This window comes from Lissotriton helveticus, chromosome 1_1, assembly GCF_964261635.1.
Source record: "Lissotriton helveticus chromosome 1_1, aLisHel1.1, whole genome shotgun sequence".
Taxonomy (NCBI): Eukaryota; Metazoa; Chordata; class Amphibia; order Caudata; family Salamandridae; genus Lissotriton; species Lissotriton helveticus.
In genome coordinates this window covers 624,038,513-624,050,995 of record NC_136057.1, presented here as the reverse complement: position 1 = coordinate 624,050,995, position 12,483 = coordinate 624,038,513, and the positions used below count along the sequence as shown (strand labels likewise).

At 47.4% G+C, this 12,483-nt stretch overlaps 1 protein-coding gene across 2 annotated transcripts in view; it reads right to left on the bottom strand.

Annotated features, from left to right (window-relative positions):
* Positions 1–12,483, bottom strand: part of LOC144770300 (GLIPR1-like protein 1) — a 1,263,910-nt gene that overhangs the window by 521,500 nt on the left and 729,927 nt on the right. The window lies entirely within an intron of this gene.

Here is a 12,483-nt window from a genome sequence, read left to right as displayed (position 1 = left end):
TTCAGGCAAGAGGGTCGCTCGCTCAGGTCATTCAGAAGTCAGCTAAAGTGTACGTGTGCTTGGAGACTCGTTTGGCCACTGTCATCGGCCTATGTGAGGGCAACCACAAAATGGCTGCTGTATACAAAATGGAACCCGAGGGTTCAGAACGAAATCCCTGATTTCATGGTGATCTCGTCACTCGAATATGATGAAAATGCTCGTATACCTTACACTTGCCATTTTCGGTCTAATGTTACCAAAATTGTCATGATACGACGACTTTTATGAAACGGGTTCAGAATTTCAGTACCTCAGACCCTCCTTTTGCCCTTACATAGGCAATGACCTAAACCCATGTCAGTCTGAGTCCAGGTCTATACTCATCAGGTCATCAAGATGTTGCTGTAGCATCCTCCTATTACTTAGCACGTCCCTCGATACAGGTCTCCTTACACACGATGTAGCACAGAGGCCACATATAGCAGGAGCACACTGTACGCACAGACAGAACAGGAAAAGAATGGCTAAGATCATCCCAATGACCATCAGAATCTTCCATCCCCACGTGGATAACAGTTCCCAGAACCATCCCATCAACGACCAATCTCCTTTATCCACATGTATAGATTCGGAGATTTTATGTAGTTTGGAAATGGCCTGGTACACTGTCGGAGCATTATCTGGAAAGAAAACACAGCAACTTGATTGGATCACTTTACATACCCCACCTCGATCTGCAAGTATGACGTCTAACGCAACTCTGTTCTGGAGTGTCATAAGACGATCCGACTGGAGCTCAGCAGTCAAGTTACTAAGGGCACCGGCAGTTTCAACTACGGTGGACTCAACCACCCTCGTCAATTGCCGTATGTTCCTGCTGTTAACCATAGGTCCCCAAAACGGCAGAAAACCCTTCAAGAAATCTCCTAATTCTTGTCCTGCAGTATCTTCCTTAGTGAAGACACCTCTAACTACCCTTGTCTTGTGGTAATCTGCCACAGCTGTGCAGGTGGGAGGCAACAGGAACGAGACAAAACATGTGCCTGAGAAATCAGGGGGCAACCATGTGTATGCTCTATCATAACAGATGAAATAGGTACCCTTAGCTGCTAGGAACGATGGGGAAGTCTGGGACGCAAAAACATACGTCTCAGTGCAGATACTCTTCCCTAACTGAGCTCTTGGATTCTTGCCATTACCTTGCAGACATAGATGACCCTGATGGGGTACAATCCAAATCATAGAGGATCTTTTTGCTCGCTGGTTCTCGCTCAGACTCGCTCCATATCCAGTCACGTTCCATCCAATATATGCTAGTGTCTCATCTTTCGGGAGAGTCTCATAGGAACAAGCTCCCTTAATCATATCGACTATTCCCTTAACTAGAGCACTATTCTTTGGATTATCCTTCACAGAACGTAGGGGGTGGACTTCACGAGCATAGATAAACATCGTTCTGTATGCCCACTCAGAACCATTGTAACTGAATGGCAGGACCAGATAAGGAATATCTTTTTCAGTAGTATGAGGTATAAGGCCACACACCCAACAGTTAGTCGTGTTCACGACTAACCGGTGTTGGTGTTGAAGCTGAATGAAAGAGTTATTAACGAATTCCAATCTCCTAATGGACTCATGTTCAGGCAGAGGATGAAAAGAATGCGAAGAAACAGTGGAAGAAAGTATGGGCTGTGTAGTGGGTGCAAACGTCACTTGAAAAGAGAATATAACATATCCCATTAAAAACATCATTAAGCTAAGCAACATAAAAACACACAATATTAAAAAACATCTTCTGCTTATAATTCGACACATTTTGGCTCTAAAATTCATTTCTTCAACAGGTCTCTCCATCTCGAAAAACTCCATCCTCTAACCTTGCTGCTCGCGGAGGTAGGGTGTTCCGTGCTAAGGAATGCGTCTGTCAGTCCAGGGAACGCCCTAGGACCAACCAGAACCGTCGACCTTGTGTCTTCGGCTTGCACTCCAAAGACTTGACGCCATGACCCTACAGCTGAACCCGGATGGCGGTTCGAAAAACAAAAATCGGTCAAAACAGTTTCTCAGATGGGAGAGCTGAACTTTCAAAAATAGTAAAGGAAAAAAAGGATTTTTATTTTATTAGTCCCATGACTCTTGGTCGCAGATTATAACGGCCTTTGCCCGGCACTGTGTGATCGCAGAATAAGAGTTCAGGCTCCGTAGTTTGAGTTTAAAGCATTTGTAGAGCGCACGTTCACCTGGCGGTTTCATGGCGCTGTGGTGTATTGAACCTAGAGGGCCAGGAAGAAGGGAAACAGGAAAGGCAGTTTTATAACGGGAAGGCTTGTGAGAAAAGGAAAGTTTTAAGCTCCTTTCGGAAGAGTGTGTATTGAGTGGAAGATCGGAGGTGGGCGGGGAGCGAGTTCCAAAAGGCAGGGGCGAGAGTAGAGAATTTAGTACCCCCCCACTTTTTACGCCTAAAGCGGGGGACTGTCAACAGTTGTTCGGAAGATGAGCGCAGTTCCCTGACAGGGGCATAGGTTTTGATTTCCGAGGAGATGAAAGCAGGGGCTGCGCCGGCCCAAGCCTGAAAAGTAATACATCCCATTTTAAACAGAGCTTGCTCTCGAATGGGGAGCCAGTGTAAGGACTTAAGGAGCGGAGTGACGTGGTGAAATTTGGCCAGGTTATAAACCAGGCGGGCAGCCTGGTTTTGGACCAGCTGTAGTCGGCGCACGCTGTAGGCCGGCATGCCACAGTATAGAGCGTTGCCGTAGTCTATACGAGAGATTACCATCGCCAGGACAATTAATTTTAGAGCGGAGAGAGAGAAGAATCGGGAAACTTTGCGGATGGTGCGGAGTGAGATAAAAGAAGAGGACACCACTAGGCTGACCTGGGAGTGCAGAGTAAGTTGGTCATTTAGTTTAATCCCGAGAGTTTTCACAGAGGAGGATGGAGAAGGGGGGGGGGCCTAGAGAGGGGGGCCAGAAAAGAGAGGTCCAGGGACTGGAGCAACCACCTGTCAAGACCAACTCAGTTTTGTCTGGGTTTAACTTCAGGTGGTTGTAATTCATCCAGTCCCGGATAAAGATCATGATGGACTGGAATTTGAGCATGGACTCTGAGGATGAGGACAGGGTAAAAATAAGCTGAAGGTCATCCGCATAGTTATAGACGGAGACCTCCATTTGCTGAAGGGCAAAAATGAGAGGGGCAATATACAAATTAAATAAAAGAGGGGTAAGGGAGGAGCCTTGAGGGACACCGCATTGTACTTTCCGGAAGTCCGCTGAAAAGTCACCCAGGCGCACTGCCTGGGTGCGGTCTCTCAGAAAAGAGGACAGCCAGACCAAGGCTGAGCCTCCAATCCCCGCCGCCCTGATGATGGAATAGTCAACCGTGTCAAAGGCGGCGGAGAGGTCGAGGAGGACCAAGGCCTGGTGGTGGTTAGTGTCCATGCCCTCTCTGAGGTTGTCGAGGACCGATAGCACCACAGACTCCGTGGAGTGTGCGGGGCGAAAACCGGCCTGACGAGGGGCTAGCACCCCATTCTCCTCCTCATAGGTACTGAGAGCTCTGGTCACATGGCGCTCCAGTACCTTCCCCAGAAAGGGTAGTAATGAAATGGGGCAGAAGTTGGCAAGAGTGGAGGGGTCAGCGCCCGGTTTTTTGAGGATGGGGACAATGATGGCCGATTTAAGGGGTTGAATAACAATGCCCTGGGACAGTGAGCTGTTGAGAAATTTGAGGGGGGCTGAACACAAACCGAATAGATATGCCTGAGGATGTGAGCAGGGCAGGGGTCTAGGGGGGAGCCTGATTTGATCACGGGGAGGAGGGAAAGAAAAGCCTCTTCTGTCAGGGGGGGGAAGGAGTCAAGGCGTGCCCCGACTGTCGGACATTGGGGGTCTACGAAGGAGAGGGGAGAGGAAGGGATGTTAGCTTTTATGTTTGAGATTTTGTCTAAAAAGTAGGTGTTGAGGGAGTCGCACAAGTCCTGAGAAGGGGAGGGTTTGAGGGTAGTTCTGTCGGAGTAGGCGAGGTCATGAACGATAGAGAAAATCTCTCTGGGTTGATTTTCGGCGGCCAAGATTTTTGTAGAGAAATAAGCCGTTTTAGTAGCCAGAATAGATTTCTCATATTGAGACAAGAGGGTAGTGTACTGGGCTTTAAGATTGGGACAGTACTCTCGCCTCCAGGCCCGCTCGGCATGGCGCACAGTAAGTTTTAAGGTCTTAGTGTTCCTCATTGAACCAGCGGTTTGCGTCGTTCGAACGCCTGGAGGACACCCGCCTAAGGGGGGCGACAGAGTCGCAGCCTGACAGGAGCCAGGAGTTAATGGAGTCGGCTTGTGCGGAGGATGACAGGCCACAGAGATCCGGACTGGATGCAGAAAGTGTGGCGGACAGAGAGGCCACGTCCACCTGGCTCCAAGAGCGCGCCCAGATGTTTTTAGGAAGAGGGGGTTTGGCGCCTAGACTGAGGTGTAGGGAGAAGGATATCAGGGAGTGATCGGACCAGGTACAGGGGGAGATGGACAGGGAGGCTATAGGACAGTTGAGGGACCAAATCTGATCGAGGATGTGGCCCTGGATGTGGGTGGGAGAGTGGACGCGGGAGTAAAAGTTGAGGGAGCGAAAGGCATCCGAAAATTCTTTAGAGGTCGAGCATTCTGCGGGGTCTGAGGGCCAGAAGTTAAAATCTCCTAATACCAAGATGGAGGAGTTGTTTACCGCTAATGTGGCTATTAGATCTTGAAAGGTGGAGAGGAAATGTTGAGAGGGTTGGGGGGGGCGATACATAAGCAAGCAGGTGAGCGGGACTCTAAGAGATGGTGAGCGGACAACCAGAAAATCAGATGAGCCAATGGACGGAAAGGTTAAAGAGTGAAAGGAGATTTCTCTGCGAGCAATCAGAGCGCCGCCGCCGCCCGTTTTGCCGGAGGAACGGTCGGAGTGCAGAGCGTAATATGAGGCAGGAAGAGCAGCTAACAAAGAAGGAAGGGAGTTGTCACAGAACCAGGTCTCTGTAAGAAATAAGAGATCAGGTTTGCGCGAGTCCAATAAGGTGAAGAGTTCGAGACAATGCTTGACTGCTGACCTGGTGTTAAGGTAATAAACGGATAGGGTAGGGGGCACAGAAGGGACCGGGGGGTCAGGAGATGGGTCAGGGAGGGAAGGGGGAAGGGAGGATGAGGAAGGGGAGGAAGGGAAGGGGCGAGCAGCTATCAAACCCAGTTTACTGATGTGTAAAATCACAGAGTCATCCAGAGGCCACGGGCCTTGGAGGCTGTGAAGAAGCGCAGAGGAGTATTGTACAATCTGGGCATGGTGGGACGCCCCTAGGCCCGGCCGGCCACGGACGGGCGCAGACGGGCGCGCCTTCGGCGCGCATATGGCGTGCCCGCTGCGCTCGTCCGCTGCGCTTCCGGAAGATGCACATAATTTATGCGAAAACAATGACGGCAGGGGGCATGTCGTTTCCAAAAGGGGGCGTGGCCTGTTGTCTCTGCGAGGTGGCAGCAATGGCGATTTCAAGGTTTCTCCCGTGACAGCGCTAAGATCGGCTGCACGGGTATTACAAGAGCGTGACCGGTGCCCAGAGCAGAGCGCAGGTGGGTTTTAAAATTTACAGAAAATACGTGACAATCAAAGTTTAAAATTGAAGTTTTAGCAAAATGTGCGTGCTCCCGGCTTCCGCCGCAGGAGGATCGAATACAATTATGAGACGCTAGTATTCAGCGTCCTTTTGTAATGACGGCAGGGGGCGTGTCGTTTCCAAAAGGGGGCGTGGTCTGTTGTCTCTGCGAGGTGGCGGCAATGGCGATTTCAAGGTTTCTCCCATGACAGCGCTAAGATCGGCTGCACGGGTATTACAAGAGCGAGACCGGTGCCCAGAGCAGAGCGCAGGTGGGTTTTAAAATTTACAGAAAATACGTGACAATCAAAGTTTAAAATTGAAGTTTTAGCAAAATGTGCATAGTGTCCAGTCGAACTGACGGTGGCACAGCTTCTTGCAGGAGATCGTCGCTTTCACGCTATTAAATACAAATGAATGTTGGTTGTATATAAATATTGTAGGTTTATTTCCAGAATATAAGATTGGAGCACAGCACGTCAGTTATCTCCAGGTTTCTAGTCCAACTGTTAAGTATGGAACTTGGAACCTAGGATGTAAGATGCAGGCACGCATCACACATTCCAGGTGCCAGATCCATACAAGTTAATAAACATGGAAAACATAAGGAAACAGAATAACGGAATGTAACACATCTTATCCCTAAACAAAAGAACATTAATCCAAATATCTGCTAGGAATTTTCTTTTGTCTATTGCAAGCTTTGACTCTGGAAGCAACAGATAAGTCACTTTGAACCAAATTCTGCGAGCAATTTGAGGAACTAATATTTGGTCCACATTGGCTATTCCCAGGAGTAGCAATAGGAGAATTATGTACATTTTCTAAATTTCTACATCTTGCTACTCTACGAACATTCCATACCCTACCATCCTGCGTGACTACACTACTTTTAAAAACTTTGACCACTTTGATGGGAGGAAAGAACTTTGAAAAACCTTTAACAAGAAAACCAGGTTTTTTAATACGCACCCATTCCCCTACCACAAAATCATTAATTTTGGATTTCATCCTGGAATCAAACAAAGTCATCATTTTTTGTTGTTTGTCTTCCACACGTTTGGCCACACACGCAAGATCAACAACAGAATTATTCCCTTTGTCAAGTTTTTTAATCCACCAGGGGCATATATCAGATGACAGTTCTCTTCCTTTAAGAAGTTTGAAGGGACTGACACCAGTAATAGAATGAGGTGTGATGCGATATGTCCATAACCTTTTCCTTACTACATCCAACCACCCATCATCAGAGGTATGCGTACCATTTATACAATCCTTAAGAACTCGATTAAAACGTTCAACTTGGCCATTTTCCCTGGGTTCATACAAGGATGTAGTGTAGTGTTTAATACCACAACCACTAAGAAATTTCTCAACATCAGCAGAAATAAGTTGAGCGCCATTGTCCGTAACACAGGTCTCTGGAAAACCTTCCCTCGCAAACACATCTTTTAGGAAAAGAACAACAGCTTGAGAAGAAGCTGTGCTAACAAATTTCACCTCAGGCCACTTTGAGTGGTAATCCACTAGGACCAACGCATAACGAGCATTGCAGGGTAATTGTTTGAAAGGGCCAGATATGTCAAATGCCACCTTCTGCCAAGGAAAATTTGGCCAACTCACAGGCTTGAGAGGAGCAGAAGTCAAATGAAGCATTTTATCACTATTGATACAGTACGAACAATCCCTTACTAGCCTGTCGACCATCTTGTCAACACCCGGCCACCGGAAGTTTTCTCTAATAAGGCGTTTCATCGAAGACATGCCAATGTGACCTTGATGAGAGAGTAGCAAAATCTTCTTCTGTAGTGACTGGGGAGGAATTAGTTTGCCAGTTTTAAACAACAGACCACTAAACTCTTCAATCTCAGTTGACACCTGACCATATGAAGCTAAGTCAGCTGAGATATCTCTATTGGCTGGCCAACCTTTTCTTACAAAATCAAAAATCTGTTGACAAACCAGATCCTTACTCAATTCAGCAAACCATTCCTCTTCACTCAAAGTAAGAAATTCCTCAGAAACACAATCACCTATAGAAGCTACAACATCAACCTCATCATCCACACTATGAGTATTGTCACAGGGAAATCTTGACAGAAAGTCAGCTGTGACATTATTCTTACCAGGAACATACATAATGTCATAGTCATATTCTTGAAGACGTGAAGACAAACGAGCTATACGCGCTGTAGAATTCCATCCACTCCCAGGAGACAGGATCCCTACTAATGGTTTATGATCAGTCCTCAGCATAAACCGATTTCCCCACACATAATTCCTGAAGTGCTCAACAGCCCAAATACAGGCAAGAAGCTCTTTTTCTATAACAGAGTATCTTCTTTCTGTAGGTGACAAAGTCCTTGAAGAGAACGCAACACACCATTCATCCTTACCAGATGACTGACTCAAAACTCCACCAATGCCATATAAACTAGCGTCAACAGTAATGATGCATTTCTTATTAACACAGTAAGATTTTAATGTAGGTGCACTAACAATCTCCTCCTTAATTTGCTTAAAAGCCTGTTCTTGTTTCTCCGTCCAAATAAACTCAGCAGAATTCCTTGTTAATTCCCTAAGAGGCTCCATTTTGCTAGCAAAGTTCTGAATAAACTTGCTATAGTATTCACATAATCCCGCAAATGAGTGTAGTTTTTCCTTATTATCTGGAGAGGGAGCTTTCACAATTGCATCCACAAGATTCTTTTTTGGTACAACTCCCTCTCCTGAAAGAGAATGTCCTAAGTACTCCACAGTTTTGCAAAAAAACTTGCACTTATTGGCCTTAATAGTCAAACCATATTTCTCCAACTTGGAACACACTTCTTTAAGATGAACATCATGTTCTGCAACATTTTTAGAAAAAACAAGTATGTCATCTTGGAAACACTTAACGAAAACACCTAGATCCTTAAATATGTGGTACATAGCCCTTTGAAAGACCGAAGCAGCCGAAGCCAAACCGAATGGCATTCTCTTAAACTGAAATAACCCATGAGGAGTGATAAAAGCTGTAAATTGCTTAGAGTCTTCCGTGAGTTCGATCTGATGATATGCAGATCGAAGATCTAGCGTAGAAATTACACATGCCCCATCCAACATACACAACATTTCGTTGATGTTAGGTAACGGGTGACAGTCTGTAACCAAACACTTGTTCAGGGCTCTCAGGTCCACACACAACCTAATAGTTTTGTCAGGTTTAATTGCCAAAACAATAGGCGAAACCCACTCCGAAGACTCTACCTCTTCGATGACACCATCCTTCACCATAGTATCCAACATAATCCTAAATTCCTCCCTAACACAGATAGGAACACCCCTTAATCTTTGTTTAACAGGGACTGCATTGGGTTTGACTTTAATCCTATGAGTAAAACCACATAACTTTCCTAATTTGTCAGAAAAAACTTTTGGGAAAGAGTCTGAAATTCTCTTAGACATGGATAAAATATCACATTCTCCATCCGATATGGCAAGAACAGACACGGGATCTTTTAATCTAGGATTCAACGTAATCCCTAACTTCGCTTGATCCCTCCATCCTAATACATTCACACCTTCCCATGCAACGTACATTTTGATAATAGCAGAATTACTTTTTATCGTAATGAGAACCTCCTTAAAGCCTATAACATTTATTTTTGATTTACTAAAATTGTAAGCAATGATATCTGGTTCGCATAAAGAATTTAGATCTACCAAATCTCCAAATGATTCCAGACAATAATCACGAGTGATTATAGTCCACGGTGAACAAGAATCTACCATGAGTTCAAGGACTTTACCCAAAATGTTTACCAAACTTTTTGGAGATGGTAAATTTTCAGCTTGTGTCACATCAAATGGAGTTTGTAGGGGGGAGGAGCCAAGCTCGCGTCCGAGATGGCCGCGTTTTAGCTCGGCTCCGTTCGCCTGCCTGTTTGTATCGTCTATCCTGCTGTTATCCTGCCCCGGGAAGCCCTCTTTGTTGTGCTGTAGTGCTAAGACGCCTTGCAGGCACTCACCTTTTGCTCCGGTGGTCCTCGGGTGCCGTGGATCCTGTACGGCGCTCCTGCTCGCTTCGGGGCCTCCGGAGCGGGCTGGCCTGGACCTTCTTGGCGGCGCCCGGACGGGGCGGAGCATGATGATCGGCCCTTGATGGCGCAGTGGACGTGGTCGTAGAGGCCGTTGTGTGTATAGGCCGGCTGTGGCTTGCTGGCCGGCTCCGGTGGGCCGAAGGCCTTGGGTGGCGGCGCTGCCTCCCGTTGACGGGGCTAACCGTACATTCGGCTTGCTCCCCCCTTTGTTCTCCGGTCCGGCCATTTTGATTTCCTCCGCCCGGACCCGGAGAACGGGACCGGCGGCACTGGGGAGCCGGCGATTCTCCATCTTCTGGTGGCCCCCCTTCCTGCCCTGGAGTGCCCTGCTGCCGGTCGGCTGGTCTTCATTTGCCTCGCTGCTGCCCGGACGGAGGTTGACGGCCGCCGCGGCCCCGCCGGGCTTTCAAGATGGCGGCCGACCCTGAATGTCTCAGCCGGGCCTGGACGAGCGCTGGAGGCCCGCCGCATGACCCGGGTGCCGGATACTGTAAAGGTTTTCCTACACTTAAAGATATCCTGGATGCCCTATACTCCTGGCGAGCTTCTTTGGCCGCACCCGTTGTCGCCCTGGAGGTGGATCCTCTCTTCGGGCCGTTCGGGCCCCCGAAACTGGGTGCGGCTTCACTGTTGCAGGGTGCGGCTGGCCCTATCCTAAGAAACATGGGCCTGGCGACTGCCGCGTCTGTTGGGGTGCGGAGTTCCGTTGCCCTTCATCGTCCTGTGCTGTCTCCTCTGCCGCTGGTCCGGGAGCCGGATCCCGTCTGGACTGGACTCGATGACTCTTCCTGCCTTTTTTCGCCTCGGCTGACCGGCCATGGCCCCTGTGCCAACCCAGCTGGGTCGGCCTTTCTCGAACTGTCCCTGAAACTGTGCCTGCATTGTGTGCAATGTTCTATGACTTTCCTGGATCTTCCGGGTTTTACTCCACGTGTCTTATTTGGACTGCCGTCAGATCTTCCTGTTCTTTGCCTTCTGTTCCTCGCGGTCTGGTTCTTAGTGGATCGGACGGCTACAACTTTGGACAAACAAGGACAGGGCTGATACAAACTTGCCTCTGTGTGCGGTAGTCTTGTACTGGTTGGAGGATCGGCATGTAACGGTATGATTATGTGTGATTTTACGGTGCTCCTGGAGTGTATCCTGATATTTTTTGACTTCCCGAGGGCTCTGCCTTTTTTCGCAGGCGGGTGGGTGGGTGCAGACAATTCTGTTCCTAGGCCCTCTCCCGTGTGTTTTCTCCCTTTTCCCTTCCCCTCCCTCCTTTTTTTGTCTTCTGTTTCCGTCTTGCCTTTGCTCTTCTATATTTCGGGTTCTAATTAGGGCGACAGGCACGCTGCTGGGGGGTAGGCCATAGCCTTCTGCAGGGGTGCAGGGTGGGCTTGAAGGGTGGGTGGGGGGGTCTGTCACTTTGGGGGGTCTTTTTCCCCCCTTTTTTTCTCCCTTTTTTGTTCTATGGCTCTTGAGTATCCTCTTTTTCGGGACTCTTTCTCGTCATGTGTCCCCCTGGGGTGTTTCTGATGCATTGACCTTCCGGTCGTATTGTGATTATGGCTCACTATGTATTCCGTCATCGCTCTTTAATGGATGCCGTGTGCCGGTTTATGTTTTCCTGCTTTTGTCGCCGGGGGGCGCGTGGTTGGGGAGGAGTCCCTTCCTGTTTCCTTTATCTTCCTTCCCCTCCCAGGGGAAATTATCAAAGTAGAGAGAGTTTCTTTCAAAAATACTCCAGCAATCAAAGTAGAGAGTTCCTTCCAAAAATTAACTCCAGCACTGAAAATATCTCTTAAATATAAATAATACCACAAAGATCCACAAGGTGGAAGTCACGTGAGAGATATGAATTCCAAAATATCAGAAATTTTATGAAATATTTCGAAGAGTGTTAGTTGAAAAATTATCTCGAATAAACATCCAATTTTTTTTTTTTTTTAATATAAGGTTTGTCACAATTTCCAAGCGCCTTTTAAAGAATTGGTTTTCCGGCGTGTGACACAGTACCTTTTGTTTAATGCGCACCGCAGCACACCTCAATCCGGCTTCACTATCTCCGGTAACTCCGAGTAAACTGTTACCATGGAGATCCAAAATGGCGTTGTCGCGTAGTACGCGATGACAGAGGTGCGTGATGCGTACTGATACGTGATGGAAGTGTCGTCAGAGGCAATGACGCTTTTTCCCCGTCTCGAGCGTTCCAAGTTTTTCTCGTCTCGAGCTCTCGACAGCGCTAAATAGCCAAAATACCTTAAAATCCACAACTTTTGATTCTTTCTTCCTCACACCGTCGGATCAAGACGTCTCTTGAGAACAGGATACCACTTGGCTTGCGAAGTATACCGCTTGGCTTGCGAAGGTAAAACGGGTCGTTTTCAATCCTTTTCCGTTTTGGGTTCGTGAAGTTTTTTTTATTTTTTATTTCTGCTCCTGTGCTCCTCTTAAACGTGGCAGAAGTAGTACGATGTCCTCGTCGCCAATATTAAATACAAATGAGTGTTGGTTGTATATAAATATTGTAGGTTTATTTCCAGAATATAAGATTGGAGCACAGCACGTCAGTTATCTCCAGGTTTCTAGTCCAACTGTTAAGTATGGAACTTGGAACCTAGGATGTAGGATGCAGGCACGCATCACACATTCCAGGTGCCAGATCCATACAAGTTAATAAACATGGAAAACATAAGGAAACAGAATAACGGAATGTAACACACGCTCAGAACTTGTCCCCATTAAACGTGCATTGCTAAAAGGCAGAAAACGAGGCACAGTTTCAGTCTCAGAATCAGGAATGCCCTCCTGG